At 41.8% G+C, this 18,407-nt stretch overlaps 1 protein-coding gene across 3 annotated transcripts in view; it reads right to left on the bottom strand.

The window, feature by feature from the left end:
- The window catches only part of SDR16C5 (short chain dehydrogenase/reductase family 16C member 5), a 717,401-nt gene that overhangs the window by 661,057 nt on the left and 37,937 nt on the right, over nt 1-18,407 (bottom strand). The gene's annotated exons all lie outside the window — the stretch shown is intronic.

Genomic DNA, 18,407 nt, shown 5'->3' with positions numbered 1-18,407 from the left:
ACACAGGGAGGGGGAATATGATCCAAATGTACACTGTCATAAAGGGTAGCCTTAGCAAATCCACCTCTTGCTCTAGACGTAACATCAAGTTAGTAATATTTAGTGGAGATGTGTTATAAGGGCCAAGTGGCTACTTCTAGAATGGTTTTAGACCGAACCTCTTGCAAGAAAGCCCCAAAGCAACTACCACTGGCACTGTAGGCTTTAACTACGCCTGGTAGCCTCTTGCCATGACTTGTACTTCAGAAAAAAATGCATTGCAGAGCCATTTCTAAATTGTTTTGAGAATGATAAACACATTTTCTTCACATTGAAAGCCACAAAGAATTGGTCAGATTTTTTCAGGTATTTTGCATTTTTTTAGCAGAACCTGAGTTGCCTATAATATCTAACAAATGAAGACTTTTTTCAAATTCTCACTTTTGAGAGTTTCTTAATAGTATAATTAAGAGAGAATTCAGAAACCGCAGTTAGCATGAAAGAATGACCGGCACATGGGCTTACTCTGCCCTTATGAAATCACAAAACAAAAAAGGAAGAATGCACAGAAGGGTAATGGCCTGTAACTGAAACTCTTCTAGTTAACATTAATGTTACTAGCTACAGGTTAAAATTTTCAAACTAAAATTAGCAGCTGGCTCAAAGGGAGGAAGAGTTAGCCTTTCTACTACATAGTTAAGTCCAAAGAAGCAGCCACTCTTTTTCTTGGTGGTTTAACTCCCTTGAAAACAGTTTGACCTGATTATCATTAGATTAAAATGGATGTGGTTGCAAGGAGGCAGAAATAGCTGGAAGATATACATTGATAAAGTGCAGGATAAGCCAGACCTAAGCAAATCAAAGAAGTAATGAAAGAGCAGGACACCCCTGCTGAACTGGAGCCCCGTCCTTGGTTTTAGCACCAGACAGATAACCCTTTTCACTTGGATATATAAGATCTTTTGGTGTTAGGTTTCCTAGCCTCTCTAAAACTTCACAGTACATTCTAAGAGAGATGGTGCCTGAAAGGAATTTGAAATCTCATTATCCATGCTGTGAGCTTCATGGTCTATAGGTTGGGATTAATCAGCAGACCTCTTGTCCTGACAAAGTAAGTCCAACGAGTCAGAAAAAGACTAGTAATGACCTCACAACAGCACACCAATGTTGTCTTGGCCAAAATGTGCTTCAGCAGAAGCAGTATCCTCTTCTTGTCATTTCTTATCTTTTGAAGCACTTTGGAAATAAGAGGAAAGGGTGGAAGGGCTTACAGAAACTTCCCCCTCCAAGTTACTGAAATGGTATCTGTTGCCTTTGCAGAGTTCTGATGCAAAACATACTGAATTGCCTGTTTTGCATTTAAGTAAACAAGTCTGTTTGAGGAGCTCTGAAATGATAAATAAGATGTAGGAAGTCCTGTCTTTTTAACATCCATTCATGAGAGTCTGTCCTGGACTTGTTAGAGAATTTGCCACTGTGTTTAGATGGAGGGAATGCACACTACTTGCAGAAAGAGACCATGTTGAATGGTCCCTTCTAAACTGGCTAATCTGCAAAGGGTGTAAGGTGTTGCCCTGCCTTGTTTGTTTATGTACTACACAACTGCAAAAGGAGTAAGAAGTTGTCCTGCCGTGTTTGTTTATGTGCTACACAACTGTGGTACTGTCTGTCACAACTTGATGAGTACCTGCTGTCCACAGCTGGTGAAGAGCTTTGAGACCATTGATTAAAGCCATTGTATCCTTTATACTGATATGACTTTTCTTGTTCAAGTTGCTCCATACACCTCAAATCTTGGTTTCTAGGGAGCAAGCTCCCCATGCAAAGTCTGAGGCATCTGTCACACTGTTATATACTGGCACAGGTTGTACAAGGGGACTCTCAGATTGGAGTCTATCAGTTTGTCCCACCAGAGTAAGTCCTGAACTAGACAAGGAATGATTGCAGTTTGCTGACTGAGATTATTCTGGTGCTGAGATACCACTGAAATGTCTGCATTTGAAGCAAGGCAAGACAAACAATGAGAATATCTAAAGCCATGAATCCTGAGGCTTTTAAAAGTTATCTGGTTTAGGCACTTCTGGTTTCCTAGATTTAGGAAGTATGCTACTATTTTGTCTGGTGGAAGAAAGAATATCTGTAATTTCATGTCTGCCAGGCAGCCTATGAAAACCTTGCCGGAGGAAGGGATTAGAGAAAATTTCTTTAGGTTGACAGTGAATCCTACATTCTGAAGAAGGTTCATGGTGAACTTCAAAGTCTTTAAAATCTCTGAAGTGGATGTACTCTAAAATACAGAACTGTCTAAATAATAATAGATATGAATTCCTTGGAGCCTACAAAAGACTATAACTGGATTCAGGCACTTTGTGAAAGGTGCTGTAGAAAGCCCAAACCACAAAAAAATAAACGGATAGTGCAGGCTCAAGACGGAGAACCTTAAACACATTATGTGCCAGTTTTGGATAACAATGTGTAAATAATCATAATTTAAACCAGAGTAACCAACACATTTTTAAACACGTTTACTGAAGTATCCCTTAAGACATAAGCAGACATACATTTACATAAAATAAAACAAACCTTGTTAACATGTTCACAACTTTATACATTGCACACATTCTTTTATACTGTTCTCATCAATCAATCCAACATTACATGAACTACTCAATTCCTGCTTTCCCTTAAACCTCACTCCCCCTCCCAATCATTATTCTGCATGTACTTTTTCCACAATTTACATTTTATCTACGGAATTTGCTTCTATCCCTTTCTAAAGATCCCACTTCCAGTTCTTTTATCTCAGTTACAATATTCACTACTTCAAATACAGCTGGTTTGGAATCTGATTTCCATTTTCTAGTAACTGCTTTTTTTGGCAGCCACCAAAATTAAATTTAGCAAGACCTTACTATGTCTAGGCGATTCAGATCTGGTATCCCAGCTAAAAAAATAAAATCTTTTGATAACACCCATTTGTTCACCCAATATTTCTGACAGAGTACTGTGCAGGGAATTTTTAAAATCTGCCAACTCATTACAGCCCCAGTACATATGTTCCCAGTTAAATATTTCTTTCCCATCACACCTCCAGCATTTGTCATCTACCTGAGTAAAAATTATTTGAAGTCTGCTTGGGGTATACAAATACCTAAACAAATGCTTCCAAGCAAAATTCCTAAATCTTCTAGACTTTATTTCATACACCAACAGAATATTTGAGTGCATAAGTGCTTGAAAGGTAGGCATTTTAAAGTGAGGAACTTGCAAAAAATGTGTTAGAATCAGCTTCCAGTCTGCTTCTTTTCTGGGAACTAGATAAATCCCTTCCGTAGGTATGGAGTCCCTTCTATCATTCCTACTAGAAGAAACTTTGAAATAAAAGTGGGCAAAAGATGTTCCTGATCTTTGGGAACCTGAGGTATGCCTGGTCTGTCCCAGTGAAGTCTGTAACCTCTTCTTATGATGCTTAATATCCAGAAATCTGGATAGATTGTTTTCTATAACATGAATCAAATAGAAAGTCTGCAAGCAATTACAGGGGAAGGAGATAAATGGTTGGGGTGGGTTAAAAGAAGAAGAAGAAGAAACAAAAAGGGAATAGGAGGCTGGAGAGCTATAGTTAGGGCTGATCTCTATTATTGCTGGAGCCCTAGAACCCACTCGGCTTGGTCTTATAGTCTCCTTGCCATTTTTTTTCTTAAGTTGGCCTTTGCCTGATTTTTAATGCTTAAATTTGCATTGCTTTCTAAAGAAATTTACCTTCTTTTGCAGGGTGAAGGTACTTGCATGAATCTTGTACCTTGCAAAATCTGACAGAAATTTTAGGATCTGAAGGCTGAGAAACACAAGTAAGAAAATCTGCTAAAAAAGGCATCCTCTGAGCCTCTAAGCATTGCTGAGAAGTACTGGAAATGTGAACCACATCAACTGTTGAAAATGAAGAAGTTTTGATCACTTGGGATCTTCCAATACCAATAGTAAGGGCAAGAAAACCCAGCATAGTAGTGAAATAAAAGAAAACAAAAGTATGAATCGTTAAAACAGCCACACCTAACAATTGCAGTGTCCTATGTACTGAGAGAAACAAAGTCATACAATACCAGGATATACAAGCAGAAACTAGTGCAATATGGGAATAAGACACCCAGATAGGGCTAATAGTGGTAAGCAACACAGCTAATAAAAAAGACATTTTCCAGCTTACTTACATATCAACTGTAGCAGGAGCCAAACATCAAGGATTGAAGCACTACTAATTTCACAAACTCAGACTTGTGCCCAGACTCACAAGTTGGGTCCATTCCTGTCATCATGGTATTAGAAAACGAAAACATTTGGAGAAATTCAAAAAAAAAAGAGCAAAACAAAGAAAATACTGCTTACTAAGTAAAACCTTCAGTCTTAATTGTTGTACATAGCTGGCAGAAAATTATAGAGGGGCTGATAAAGTCTGACCAACCAAAGCTATTGTGTCATACAGTTAAACTGTAGTATAAAAAATGTTTCACAACAGGATTGTTGGCACAGTGGAATGCTACTCGGTGGAACTGCCTCACAGTACTTGGATTTCTAGTTTGGTTATCAGCTGGTGCGTCCTCTGAATGGGGGCTGCATGTTATCCACATCTGCATTTCTTCCTGCTGTTCTGGTTTCCTCCTGCATCTCAAAGATATGACATACATTAACTGAAAATCCTCCAGCTTGCAGACAGATGTATATGCCACTTGGAGATGACTGAATATGCATTCTGTGACAAACTGGTTTAATGTGTACCACACAGGAAAAAGGTTCAGCAAGCAATACCATGTAGCCAGTGACCACACAGTGCAATAAATTAAACTGTTTATGTGGAGTCTGCATGTCCTCCCCGCGGTTGGGTGGGTGTTCGAAAGAGATGTGTAAATGGGCGTGCCTTTGCTGAAGGTTGAACGTCGAGCTGGCACCTCAGCATTCATGAAAATCTACTGCCAATCATTAGTGGACCGGAGTACCGCTGTGGCGACCCCTAACCGGGAAAAGCCGAAAGACAACAACAACAACTCTCTCTGATGTCTCATCAGAATTGCCTTCAAGGAGTATAAACAAACTGGTTTAATGTCTGGGATTAATTTCTCTACCTTGTGCCTACTGAGTATCAAATAGGTTCTGGTTTTCCTGTGGCAGTGTACTGAATAAAGCAGGTAACTACAACAAATAAATTAATACAAATCTTAGAGAGTTTAAAACTAAAATCACAACTTTATCAAACCTATGTTGTCAAAATAAAAAAGAAAAAAAATCATGCCCTTAGATCTTCATGATTCATGTCTAGCCACTTCAAAGTTAGGACTGGTCACTTCCAGCAGCTGTCCTTACCAGCACCTATTGGGTTTTCCCAACTCAGTCTTCTCCCCTCCCACCCACAATGCACTGTGCTTTCCTCACTCTTCAGACTGAGTTTGCTCACAATGCTGCATATTTTGAATTAAGTCCTAGACAACAACCGACACAAATACTAACATCATGAAGGCCTCAGGAATGGCTATCTAGGTCTCTTTGAAGGGGTGTATTAAGAATAAGAAGGATGCTGGGTCATGATACTGAAGTAGACACATGGATTACGAAGATCTAATATCATGCTAAGTACAACGTTCGGAAATTACACAATCCTATTTGCCCACTTCACAGATAAGACAAAGTCCCCACCTATAAGTCTTGGGTGTATTAATGATAAAATACTATGAAGAATGGTGCCTTCAAACACAGACCTTTATTTAGAGGTCAAAGGCAGCCTACAGTGTCTTGCAAAAGTGTGTAGTGAAACCCATGCTGTAGCAGTATCATATCATCTGGAGAATAATTCCTGTTAAAGGTCAGTGAAGTGGAGATAGTCCTTGTGGAATGAGCTTTTGGTTCACAAGTTTATAGGTACTGTATGTACTATACTAATGACCACAAGGGCCTTTTTAAGCCAAAAGGAAAAATGCGGTTGAGGATGCATTGAATGATGCAGTCCAAATCTCTGACAAGTTTTGGAAACTTTGTTAAATGTAAGCAGGGGCTTGGGAGATGAAACATTTATAAGTAGGGGCCTAGGAGACGAATCATTTACAGGCTGCCTATGTCCATTAAGGCATAGGTGCCAAAACAGGATTGAATTTCCTGTTCCCCATCCTGTTGTACAAGTTACACCTGAATTGGGTTAGGGAGGGACTCTGCTTCACATGGATGGGAAGCCTGTTCCAGAGAAGGGGTAGTCTCTAGGATAAATACCTGTCTCTCCAGCAGGTTCTACTTATATTACTGGCAAGGTTTAAGTCTTTAGAATGGGTAATTCTGGTGCTGTTTGTTTTGTAGATATGCAGGAGGTCCATCAGGATGTGGTCTGACAATGCCTTGTATGTCAGGCATAGATTTCCCTTCAAAAACCTGTAGGAGACAGAATACAGGGAAAGAGCTTTGAAGTTGGCTGCATAAGACAGGTTGCTTACACCCTGTACTCTTTTAGTGATTAATTTCTGTGGAAATTCCAACTGTTGGATATGCCTGGTCAGGTACATGACAACGGGGCACTGAACTCAATGATAGGTCTGATGAATATTGAATACAGTGGAACAATGACCTCCTTGGACCTAGATACTAAACCTTTGTTTATAAGCTGCATAACACAAAATGATTTCCTCACTCTTGTAGACACGTGGTGGTTAAAGGCTAGATTACTGTCTACGTGTGTTCCCAAGTCCCTAACTACTGGGTTGACTTTTAGTGTGTTGTTAATATGATAGCTACCAGTGGTGAATGACATCCCAGAAGATACTTTTATGCATTTCTTGGCATTCATTTTTTTTCCATGGCTCTGACATAAGTTATTTGTCTGTGTCAGCCCATCTTGGAGAACATTATTGTTGGTGGGAGATCCTATGACTGCTCTTAATTTGCAGTTATCTACAAATTTGGTCAGCCAGAGGCCCTTGACATTTGCCTTGACTTCACTGAAGTATACCTAATCCCTGAGAGACTCCGCTTATGACTAGCCTCTTTGTAAAGATGGACTCCTCAAGGATAACTTCCTGGGTCTTGTGTGTGAGCCAGCTGGCTATTCACCAGGTAACATAAGGGTGTATACCTAACCTCTTGAGCTTATCAACAATTCTTGAGTGTGGTGTTGTTTCAAATGCTTTGGCCACATCAAGATAGGCAGTGTGAACCATTTTGCCCTCATCCATTGTTGAAGTCCACAAGGCTGAGTAGGCATGATCTGTCCTTGACAAAACCAAACTGGGTTGAAACCATTATTTGGAGGTTTCCTATACCATTACTGATCATTTCCATGATATTCTTTTCATGGCTTTTCATATGAGACTAGTGTGACTTATGGGTCTGTAGTTTCCAGAGTCTGTAGATGGCGCATCTTTGTGCAGAGGGAAGACTGTTGCTGTTCTCCATTTGTGAAGTATGACACCTGTTTGGGGGTACAGTTAAACAGCAATTCCAGATGGTCTGATAGGTCATGTTTCATGCTAGTCAGAAAACATCCTGGGATACTGCCTGGGCCTATCGATGCAGTGTTCTTGGCCTTAGAAAGAGAGTATTATGATAATAGGGTGTTTTATTTGAAGGTACTTCCTAAGAGGAGGTTGAGGTGGAGACAGGGGTAAAGTTATAGCTGAATGTGTCTGCCAGTAGGTTTGCTCTACATTCTGGCTCAGTATAGATGGCTCCATTTACAATCATCTCTGTACACAATTGTGTATTGCCTTTGAGGTTGCAGACATAGATAAAGAATGTCTTGTGGTTGTCTTTGGCCAAGGAGGCCAAATTTACCTCAGATTTGGCTTTGGTGGTCTTTATTTGTCCCCTGAGTTGTTTTGTTTAGTTTGATGAGAGTGCTTTTATCTTGTTGAGTGCTACACCTCCTAATTTTTGCTATGATTTTCTTCCTTCTGTTATACAGCCGATGGTGTTATGATTCCACCAAGGTGACTTGCTTTTTGAGTTAGTTCTGTACTTCTTTCTGGTAGGTACAGCTGTCTCTATGCAACTATTAACATGCTTGTTTTATAGAGTTTCTGTGAACAGTTCCACATAGGCAGCAGTGTTATCAAAGTTCATGAGGGCTTGAGATTTTGCCAAGTTATCACTTAATAGTAGGAAACTAGCCTTAGAGTAGTTCCTAAAAATTCAAAGGTTAACTGGAGCTCGGGATTTTATTTTAACTTTAAAGTAGACCATTATGTGGTCTGACCTTACTAGAGAATAAATTACACAAAGGGGTATGCAGCACTCTCCCATATTAGTGAGGACCACATCCAGTATGTTTGCGCCCCTAGTCAGTGTACTGACAAACTGATCGAGTGAGTTTGTGTTTACAAAATCCAGTAACCTCTGTGCCTTCACATTTGGTGTCACATATGATTCCCAGTCATACCTCTCAACCTCTTAGTGCAAGAAATCTGGACAAAGCCTGACAAAATGGGGGGAACAAAGGCCCCAAAAAGGGACAGATTTTAAATATTGCTCTTATAAACTTAGAAAGTTGCTACAGTAACAAGATTTGTGTTAGCATACATTTTCTGAAGGATCTGAAGTCTGAAATTCAAATGTATGTCATTATTTAGGGAGTTAAGTCCTCAGATCATCCCAGTGATTTGCCAGAAAACTACAAATTTTATGAGGAAAAGCCCAAAAATATTAGGCAAAAATCTGGACATTCTGTGAGAAATCTGTACAGTTGAGAGGTATCCCAGTTAATAGTACAACCTTGTTATTACTTATAAAAGAAGGAATTTCAATCAGGTAGCCACCTAGATAGAGCAGCCTTGGACACCTTTGGGCCTAATGTAGTTGAAGTATAGGACAGGAAAAGCAAATAATCTTGTCTTTGATCTTTAGTTTTGTCAAGACAGAATCTGAGTTGTCTGCATTTATCTAAGGAATGTAATTTATATTTCCTTTGGGGTAAAACTGGGGACAAAACACTGGAATACTGATAGGAAGACTGAGGTTTAAACCTGAAGTAACCTAGGGCTGGAATACTCCTCAGGTGGACCCTGTCCTTGTGAAAAAATAGGTATGGGGAGTAGCAAGATAGCAAGATACAGTTTGTAGTTCAAAAATCCTCTGAGGTAACTTCCACCAAAAATGTTTTCCAAGATAGGAACAGGAAATTTCCACAGCTGCTGGTTCAGAATGAGGGAGTGTCAATATCTCTACCATAAAATTTAGATCCTAGTTGGGAAATGGCTATCTGAAGTGTAATTTAACTAAAAATGCACCTCAAGGAGAAGAATTTATAGACCTTCACTGATGCTGCTGGTGAAAAGTTGAGGCCCTTGCTGGAAATAAAAGATAGCTGATACAAGCACCTTCAAAGTAGAGTAGCTGAATACATTATCGAATATATAAGTTAAGAATTGCATAATGGCAAGAACCGGAGCTGTAAAGGGATTGCCTCCCTCTTTAGATGGATTACAATCAATATTTCAACCATACTAGGTGGGTAAACGGGATCCCTGACCATTAATGGAATGCCGCCCCCCCAGAAGTTATGAACTTGCCTTAACTCAATATCCTTTTCATTCAAATCCATCCATTAAGACTGTCTGGTACCAAGACATTTGTCGGATCCAATCAGACCATTAGCCAGTGCTGCTAACCTCAAGCTCCCTGAGACTTTTCCCCATAATCCCATGTGCCATTCTTTACCTCAGATTGAGTTTGCTGGCCTAGTACCTTTAATGCTGGAAGACAGTCTGAAAAGTGTCAGGAGGGAGAAAAACAGCTCAGTATAAAATCATACACGAAAGTGCCAATTTGGTAGGGTGAATGAGGGGAGGAATGTTGTATCGGATAGACTTGGATTAAAAGGATCTAGCATAATGGTAAGCATATAACTTTTGTATCCTATTTCATCCATCTGTCCAGTCTGACTGTGGAGAAAGAATTCCAAATTACCTGAGATCTCAGGTGGAATTGAGACAGGATACCTTTCAGAATCAAAGCTCTGAAGGAATCTCTGTTCCTAGAGGTGATGTCCAATTTATGCCAGTCTAAAACATGTGTGCAATATAGACCATGTTACTGTTGCACATATTTCATCTATGGAAGAATTTCTTTACAAGGCATTGGAGGCCAATGCACACCTCATGGAATCAGCTTTTGGTTTTGTGGCCAATAATTTGTTGCTGAAGGAATAAACAAAGGCAATGCAATCAGACAGCCATCTAGACAATGTTTCTTTAGGAATATTTGTACTTATTCCATTTGAAGCAAAGAATAATAACAGTTGAACACCTTTCCAAAATGGGTTTTGTTCTGCAGATGTACAATCTGAGCTGCCTGTTGATATCTGATGTGCCCAAGAGATACTCACCTCTAGTGGAATGAATAGGAAAAAAAGGCTGAAAGGTTTATAGTCGAAATGAGATTAGCTTCAGATGCTACTTTGAGAATGAGGGTTGGGATGGTTCCCAAGGAAACCCTTATGAAATACTGGGTACGATGAAACAGACAGAAAAATGTGAAATTATGAAATTTACACAACTGAAGTAATAACTATCAGAAATTGGGTTTTCCATGATAAAAGTTATAGGTTCACAGAAGAAACAGGCTCTAAAGGCGGTTTTGTTAAGGCTTCCAGTACTAGACTGAGGTCTCATGGAGGGGTGGGTTCTTTTATTGGTGGCTGCAGAACACCTACACCTTTGAGGAAGGCTCTGCAAAGTTTATGTGCAGTCAGGGAACTGTTCTGGAGTCTGGGGGTGAAAGTTTTAAATGGAGGTTTACTGGACCTTATTGGTGGAGTAACTGAAACCTGCATCACATTGACATGACAAAAATTGTAGCATATCTGCAAAGGAAGCCTAATATGGATCCAATCATTTATCTGTGGACCAAATGGAAAAGAAAATACATTTACATTTACAGATCTTTTAGGTATATTGTTTCAGAGAGACAGGAAAATTTAAGCCACCTTTTATGACAGAGTAGAGTGTTTGGCCATTTAAGGAATTGAAGAAAACATGCGTTTAGTTTTGAGACTGAGAAGGTTCGGGTGAGGCTGGCCAGATGGATGAGAAAGGAAATCCAGTAGTACATCTAGAAGCCATGGCAGCTTTGTCAAATGAGGCTTAAGCAAAGGAAACCAAATTTCCATGGGTAAGAAAAGAGCAATGTAAATTATCTCTTATTTGCAAATTGAAGCTTTCTATATAAACTTGGAGAATACACGGAGATGGAGAAAGGCATTGAGGAGTCTGGGAAAGCCACAGGTAGACTAGAACATCCAAGTGTGACTGCCCATCTGGAAGAATTAGGATTAAATAGCTACTGCACTTGGTGTTCTAAGGAGATGCAAAGAAGTCACAGCAAGGCAGATCCAGTGACTGAAAATCCTAAAGAAACACATTTGGATTGAGGGACTACTAGTGAGGTATTAGTATAGATCTGCTGAGTGTGTCTGCTAGCCAGATTGTTTTCCCCTTGTTGCAACAAGAAAGTGTCCTGAATTTAGCACCCACTGCCACACTCTCATGACCTTTCTGCAAAGGTTAGGATTTTGTTCCTCGCTGCTTGCTGATGTACCATACAACTGATATATTGTTTAACAGTATGGTTATCACCCTTGGAGGGGGTAGGCTCTAAAATTCCTACAACACTAGAAAAACTGCTCTCATCTCCAGGATGTCGATGTGAAGGTTGGTCTATGATTCATTCCATATGGATTGGACAATCTGCCACTCAATATGCCCCCTCTTCCAGAAAGGAGGCATCAGTGGTCACCTTTGGAGATGTGGCTTGTGTCACAAATGGTCATCCTATGTGAATAGGTGGAAATGCAGATCACAAGTTTAAATCATTGTCATCAAACCCCTTTTATCCATGTTTACACAGAAATAGGGTGTCACATCAACACTAGCCACTGTGACCAGATCACCTACAGCCAAAGTTTATTTATTTCTGTAAATCTGGGTTAGGAAAACTGAAGTTGAAGGATGGTCTGACTGTTGTGACCACTGAGAAGACAGCATCCACTGTAGAATCTTTCATGTGAAAATGTGTGTGTGTGTGTGTGCGCGCGTGTGTGTGTGTGTGTGTGTGTGTGTGTGTGTGTGTGTGTGTGTGTGTGTGTGTGTTTATGTGAGACAATGGCAATGGATGCCAGCATAAAACCTAGGGCTCTGTGAACCAGGATGCTACAGAGAATCAAATGTTTTGAGAGCACTTGAATAATACACTGGACTGATAGATGTCTATTGAAAGGAAGACATGCGAAGCATGTTTTTTTGTGTCCAAACAGCAGCCAATAAAAATGATTTCCTGTGAAGGCTATAATTGCTGATATCATGATCATTCTGAATGGGGCCTTTTTTTTCCCACAGAAATTATTGATGCTGAAATCCAGAAATGGAGTAAGGTCCTTGAACTTTTTTGGTACCAAAAAGAATATGGAATATATTTCTGATCCCATATGGTCTAGTGGGATCACCTAGATGGCTTTTTTTGTAGGAGGATGGAAACCACTCTTTTGGCCTCCTCTAGTTGTTGGGGGACATTGATTTGGCATTTTTGGGTAAAATGGCATGGTACAGTCAAAGGGCATGCTCTCTTACATCTATTTGTCCTATGTTATGGCCACTCACAAGCAGGGTGGAGAGAAAAAGTACAGTTTTGTACCTACCATAAATGTAGATGTTCGAAGATCCACATTGCTGCAGTCATAACCTGTGGGTAGTCCGCTGTCCTCGGTCGGCCCGAATACCAAAGTGTTAGGCTGGCGTCGGTCATGGTCGCTCAGATCTGGTACTAAAGCGCATGACCGACGCCATATCCTCAGTCTTTCTTGCCCCAGATGTCAGAAGGCCTTAAAAAGAAAGGCCATAGCCAAAAATAGAAAAATACCCAATCACCAAAATAGCAACAATAGATACACCACAAACCACACAGCCACCCCAAACTACAGAGGGAAGGAGGGAGGGAATTAGACTGCAGCAATGTGGATCTACGTACATCTACATTTATGGTAGGTACAAAACTGTACTACGTTCTTCATCTCACATTGCTGCAGTCATAACCTGTGGGTAGAATCCCAAAGCAAAGGTAAAGGGAGGTTGGTAAAATCAGATAGCATTAGGAGCTGTTAACATGCCCTGTAAAACTGCAGTGGCAAACCCAGCCCTAGATTTAGAATAAAGAGGAAGATGGTAATGTTTAGAAAAAGTGTGCACAGAACTCCAGGTAGCTGCCTCCAAAATATCTTTAGTAGCTACTCCCCTTAAAAAAGCAGTAGAAGTGGCAGTAGCCCTAGTGGAATGAGGTCTGATTCCAGCGGGAACCTCCTTACCATGATGAGAATAACAGAAAGCAATGCAATGCCCAATCCACTTAGAAATAGTTTGTTTTGAAACAGGTTTTCCTTGAGATCCCAAGGCAAAAGAAATGAATAACTGTTGGGACTGCCTGAACCCTTTAGTTCTGCTCAAATAGTAACGTAACTGCCTGTGAATGTCCAAAGAATGCAAAATTTTCTCACCTTATTTTGGGGATCAGCATAAAATGTAGGCAGATGAATAGATTGGTTTAAGGCCACATTAGAAACAACTTTAGGCATAAAAGTAGGATTAGTACGTAGTGAGACCCTATCCTTATGAAATATCAGGAAGGGTTCAACTGCCATTAGAGCCTGTAATTCAGATACCCTTCTAGCAGACGTAATGGCCAACAAAAAAGCAGTCTTCCAAGACAAAAACTTCAACTCTGAAGTAGCTGCAGGTTCAAAAGGAGGTAAAGTGAGCTTTTCCAACACAAAATTGAGATCCCAGGAAGGAGTAGGAGCTCTACGTGGGGGTCTTATGTTCTTTGCCCCTCTAAGAAATTGCTTGAACAAAGGGTGAGAGAATAATGGTGGGACACAGTCATAGTGAGTAGAAATGGCTGCAGCATGAACTTTTACAGAGGAGAAAGACAAACCCTTGTCTAATAATTCTGTAAGATACTGAAGTGAAACACTCAAATTAGGCACTGAAATATCAAAGCTCTTTGTTCTGCTCCAAAGAAAAAATCTCCTCCATTTATCAGCATAAACTTTCCTTGTACTAGGCCGTCTGGCCTCCAAAACGTCCTTCAAAACTTGTTGAGGAAGCACCCCCAGGATCTAAAACAGAAAGGCTGTCAGATGCAGGGACTGAATCCTGACATTGCGGAAATGATTGCTTGCCTGGGACAAAAGGTGTGGAATTAATGGCAAAGGCCAAGGAGGCTCCAAAGTCCTCAGCAGAGGGTACCAGTGCTGCCGTGGCCAATCTGGAGCTATCAGAATCATGCAAGGTTTGTCCTGCCTGACCTTTAGGAGCACCTTGGGAAGGAGAGGCAGAGGAGGAAAGGCATAAACGTGAAGGTTGTTCCAACTGAATGATAGAGCATCCACTTTCCAAGCTTTTGGGTGAAACAGCTTTGTGCAAAATTTTGGCAGTTGGTAATTCAGTGGATAAGCGAACAGATCTATGTCTGGAGTCCCCCATGCCACCGTCAATTGTTGAAAGACATGAGGATCCAATTTCCACTCGTGGGGATCCACCATCTGTCTGCTCAAAACATCTGCTAAGGAGTTCTGTGCTCCTGGCAGAAACCTTGCCTGAAGGGTGAGGTGCAAACTGAGAGCAGTCTCCCATAAAATCATAGCTTGTCTGCAAAGAGGGTATGAATGGGTCCCCCCCTGCTTGTTGATGTACCACATGACTGTTGTGTTGTCTGTCTGAATGAACACTTGTCCTGGGCGAAGTAAATCCTTGAAAGCCATCAGTGCAAATTGGACTGCTAACATTTCCTTCATGTTGATATGCAAATGCTGAAGTCTGGCAGGCCACGTGTCTTGAACCCATTTTCCTTTGAAGTGTGCTCCCCAAGCCATGTCTGAGGCATCTGTCGTTAAGATCTGACTCGCCTCTGGTCGGGTCACAGAGAGTCCCTTGTTTAGGTGACATTCCTGAGCCCACCACAAAAATTCCCTTTGGATGCAAGGTATCATCTGAATGACAGTGTCCAAATCGTGGCAGTGCTGAGTCCATACGCTTTTGAGATACCACTGTAGCTTCCTCATATGCAGTTTGGCATTGGGAAGCACTAGAATACAAGATGCCATGAACCCCAAGGCTTGAAGGACTGTCCTTGCAGTCAGCCTGGACCGTAGAGCCAATTGTTGAAAGTAAAGGGTAAGATTTCTTTGTTTGTCCGGGGTCAAAAATGCCATCTGAGAGGCTGTATTCAGTCTCACACCCAGAAAGCACATGTCCTGAGAGGGTACTAGACTGGACTTTGTTTCGTTCACAGAATACCCTAGGCACCTTAACACTGCCATAACATACTGTAGATGGTGAAGTAGCTTGACTTTGTCTTGAGCCAGAATCAGGCAATCGTCCAAATAAGGATACATTTGTGTTCCCCTTAACCTTAAGAAGGCTATTACCGGAGCCAGGACCTTTGTGAACACCCTGGGCGCAGTAGATAAGCCAAAGGGCAATGCAGAGAACTGATAATGTAAAGTCCCAGCCTGAAAGTGCAGGAACCTCCTGCAACTGGGCCTGATAGGAATGTGAAGATAAGCCTCTTTGAGATCCAGAGTTACCATCCAGTGATCCTTGCCCAAAAGAGGCAGAAGTTGTTGCAAAGTTAACATCTTGAATTTTGGGATGTCCAGGTATGTGTTGAGAATAGACAAATCCAGAATTGGCCTCCAAGTGTTTCCCTTCTTTGGTACAAGAAACAGGCGAGAATAAAATCCTAGGCCTACTTCTGACGGAGGGACCTCCTGAATAGCCCCCATTTTTAGAAGTAAAGAAATCTGTTTGTGAACCTCCACCTTTTGCTGAGAAGGAACGTCTGGCATGCCTTTGAAAGGAGGCAAGGTGTGAAAGTAAAACTTGTAGCCCCGACCTATAATGTCCAACACCCATTTGTCCTGAGTGACTAAAAGCCAATTTTGCCTGAAGAGTGCCAACTTTCCTCCCAGAGGAGCTGCCAGACAGGAGGGATCTGGCAGCTGGAGATACAGGTCATTGGGTCTGTTTAAAAGGCTGGCCCCTGCCCTCCCCAGAAGATTGTGCAGGGGAACTCCACGTCCTAGGCCTAAAAGAACCTTGAGCCTGAGCTCTGCCCCTACCTCGCCTAGATCTGCCCCTAGACTGTAAATCAGAAGAAGGATAAGCCCATCCCTTAGTAGGCCAATTTCTGCTAAACGTAGGGGGCTGCACCTGTAGAAAATCTTTAACTGTTTGCATAGACTTAGCTTTGTCTTCCATTTTCTTCAAAACTGACTCCACAGGTGAACCAAACAGAACTTCAGACTGAAGGGGAGCATCCAAAATTCGAGCTTTAACATGCTCTGACAAATTCTGATCCTTAAGCCAGGCGTGCCTCGAAGAACTGATCCAGTGGCAGCCACCCTGGAAGAGGCCTGAAGAGCATCGAAACCACACTGCAAAGAATGCTTACCCACCTGATCAGAGACATGAACTAAATCCTGCAATTCCTTACACTCAATGCCCTCTGCCAGAGCATCCACCTTAGATTTCAACTGACTTAGGAGAAAATTCTGGTACTTCAGCATATGAAACTGACAATTCAAAGCCCTCATTGCTAGAGTGGAAGAGGTATACACTTTTCTACCCCACCTATCCAAAGCTCTAGAGTCTTTATCCATGGGAACTGGATTCTTTACAACAGAAGCCCTGACACCCTTAGGACCCTGGCTAATAGTTTCCGGGTCTGCTCTCGGGCTCTTATACAAATATTTATGAGCCTCAGGCGCTCTGTAATACCTGTCTGGCTTGACCGGGGCTGGAGGCAAAGAATCAGGATTAAGGGAAGCTTCCGAGAAAACATCCTGAACAACATCCAAAACAGGGGGTATAGCCAAGGGCCTGTGCTGTGGTAAAAACAAAAATTCCCTAAGCCTCTTTCTAGAATCTGAGAAATCCTGACCTTCCCACTTAAAATGCTCTCTCATGGAATGCAGGGTTTCAGAAAAAGAAAAATCCTCTGGTGGGGAAGCAGAAGGACTAGAATCCTCTGCATCTGAATCAGAATAAGGAGGAAAATCCTGAATGTCTTCAGTCAAGACTAATAATCTGAGAAATGCTCCAATCCTTCCCCTCTGGCTCCACCCTAGGCCTCTTATCTGGAGGAGGCAAAGAACCCTGATTAAGGTAATTAAATCTTCTGCCATTTTCAGCATATGCTTCTTAGGTACAGAACCAGAACTAGGGCTGACGCCAGAGGAAGATAAACCAGGCCTGACCTTGGAAGGAACCTTAGAGACAGAAGTAGAAGGCCTAACCACCTTATGCAAAGAAGGGACTACAGTGACCTGAGAGGCCCCTCAGCCTGACCCGACTCCTGAGAGGCCACATCCTGCAAAACTAAAGGCTCCCCTGAGACTCAACTGAAACCTCGGCCGGATCCACAGATTCCACCGTAGTTTCTAAGAACCGGCGTCCGAACGGACGACTCATCCTGCTTGGACTTTAACGATTTTTCCTTACACTTCTTAGCGGGCGGCATCGGAGGATCCGGCGGCATATTGTAATTACACAAGACAAGCCTAGCACAATCTAACCTACGTTTAATGGTGCGCTTATTAAATCTAGCACAAAGCGACCACGTCGTGCTCAGGCCCCAAGCAAGGAATACAAAGAGAGTGGTAATCCCTATGAGGTATCTGTTTCCCACAAGAAATACAATTATTCACTTTTTCTGACATCCGGATTTAACTGAGGCAAGAAAAGACAAAAATATTCCCCAACGGGGTACTTAGCCCAACTTGGTCTTCGGTCTGAAACTCGAAATACGAAAATTTCAGGACGCCGAACGGCACTTGCAAAATGCTGCTTCTGCTTCGGACCATGCGGCAAGAAAGACTGGGGATATGGCGTCGGTCATGCGCTTTAGTACCACGGCATACTTACGTCAGATCTGAGCGACCATGACCGACGCCAGCCTAACACTTTGGTATTCGGGCCGACCGAGGACAGCGGACTACCCACAGGTTATGACTGCAGCAATGTGAGATGAAGAACATCTGTCTCCCCCTCCTGCCTGAACTGCCTCTAGACTTGGACAGTCAGGCAAACCTTCAGGAATGTTGGGTCTGTTTGCCCGAAAAGGCCCCCCTTAAAACTCTGGTTCTGCAGAACCCCTTAACCACATGGTCTACGTTCACTGAGGGACATCCTCTGTCACAGTTGACCCTGTCTGAAGAGGAATTCATAGTTGACTTTGGGATTTTCTAAACCAAAGGGGCTTAGATCTCTTCTGATTCCCACTGAAGGATCTTTGAAGATTTTTAAATGTGATGCCTACAGCAAACAATATCTTCCCTTTCTGTTCACACCTCAATAGCTTTTCTTTCACCATGGATCCAAAATTGGTGGAGCCATCAAAAGGAGCACTGG

Source organism: Protopterus annectens, chromosome 3.part0 (assembly GCF_019279795.1).
Source record: "Protopterus annectens isolate FY-2018-M chromosome 3.part0, PAN1.0, whole genome shotgun sequence".
NCBI lineage: Eukaryota > Metazoa > Chordata > Ceratodontiformes > Protopteridae > Protopterus > Protopterus annectens.
The sequence above is the reverse complement of the archived record's forward strand: the minus strand, read 5'-3'. Positions and strand labels throughout refer to the sequence as shown.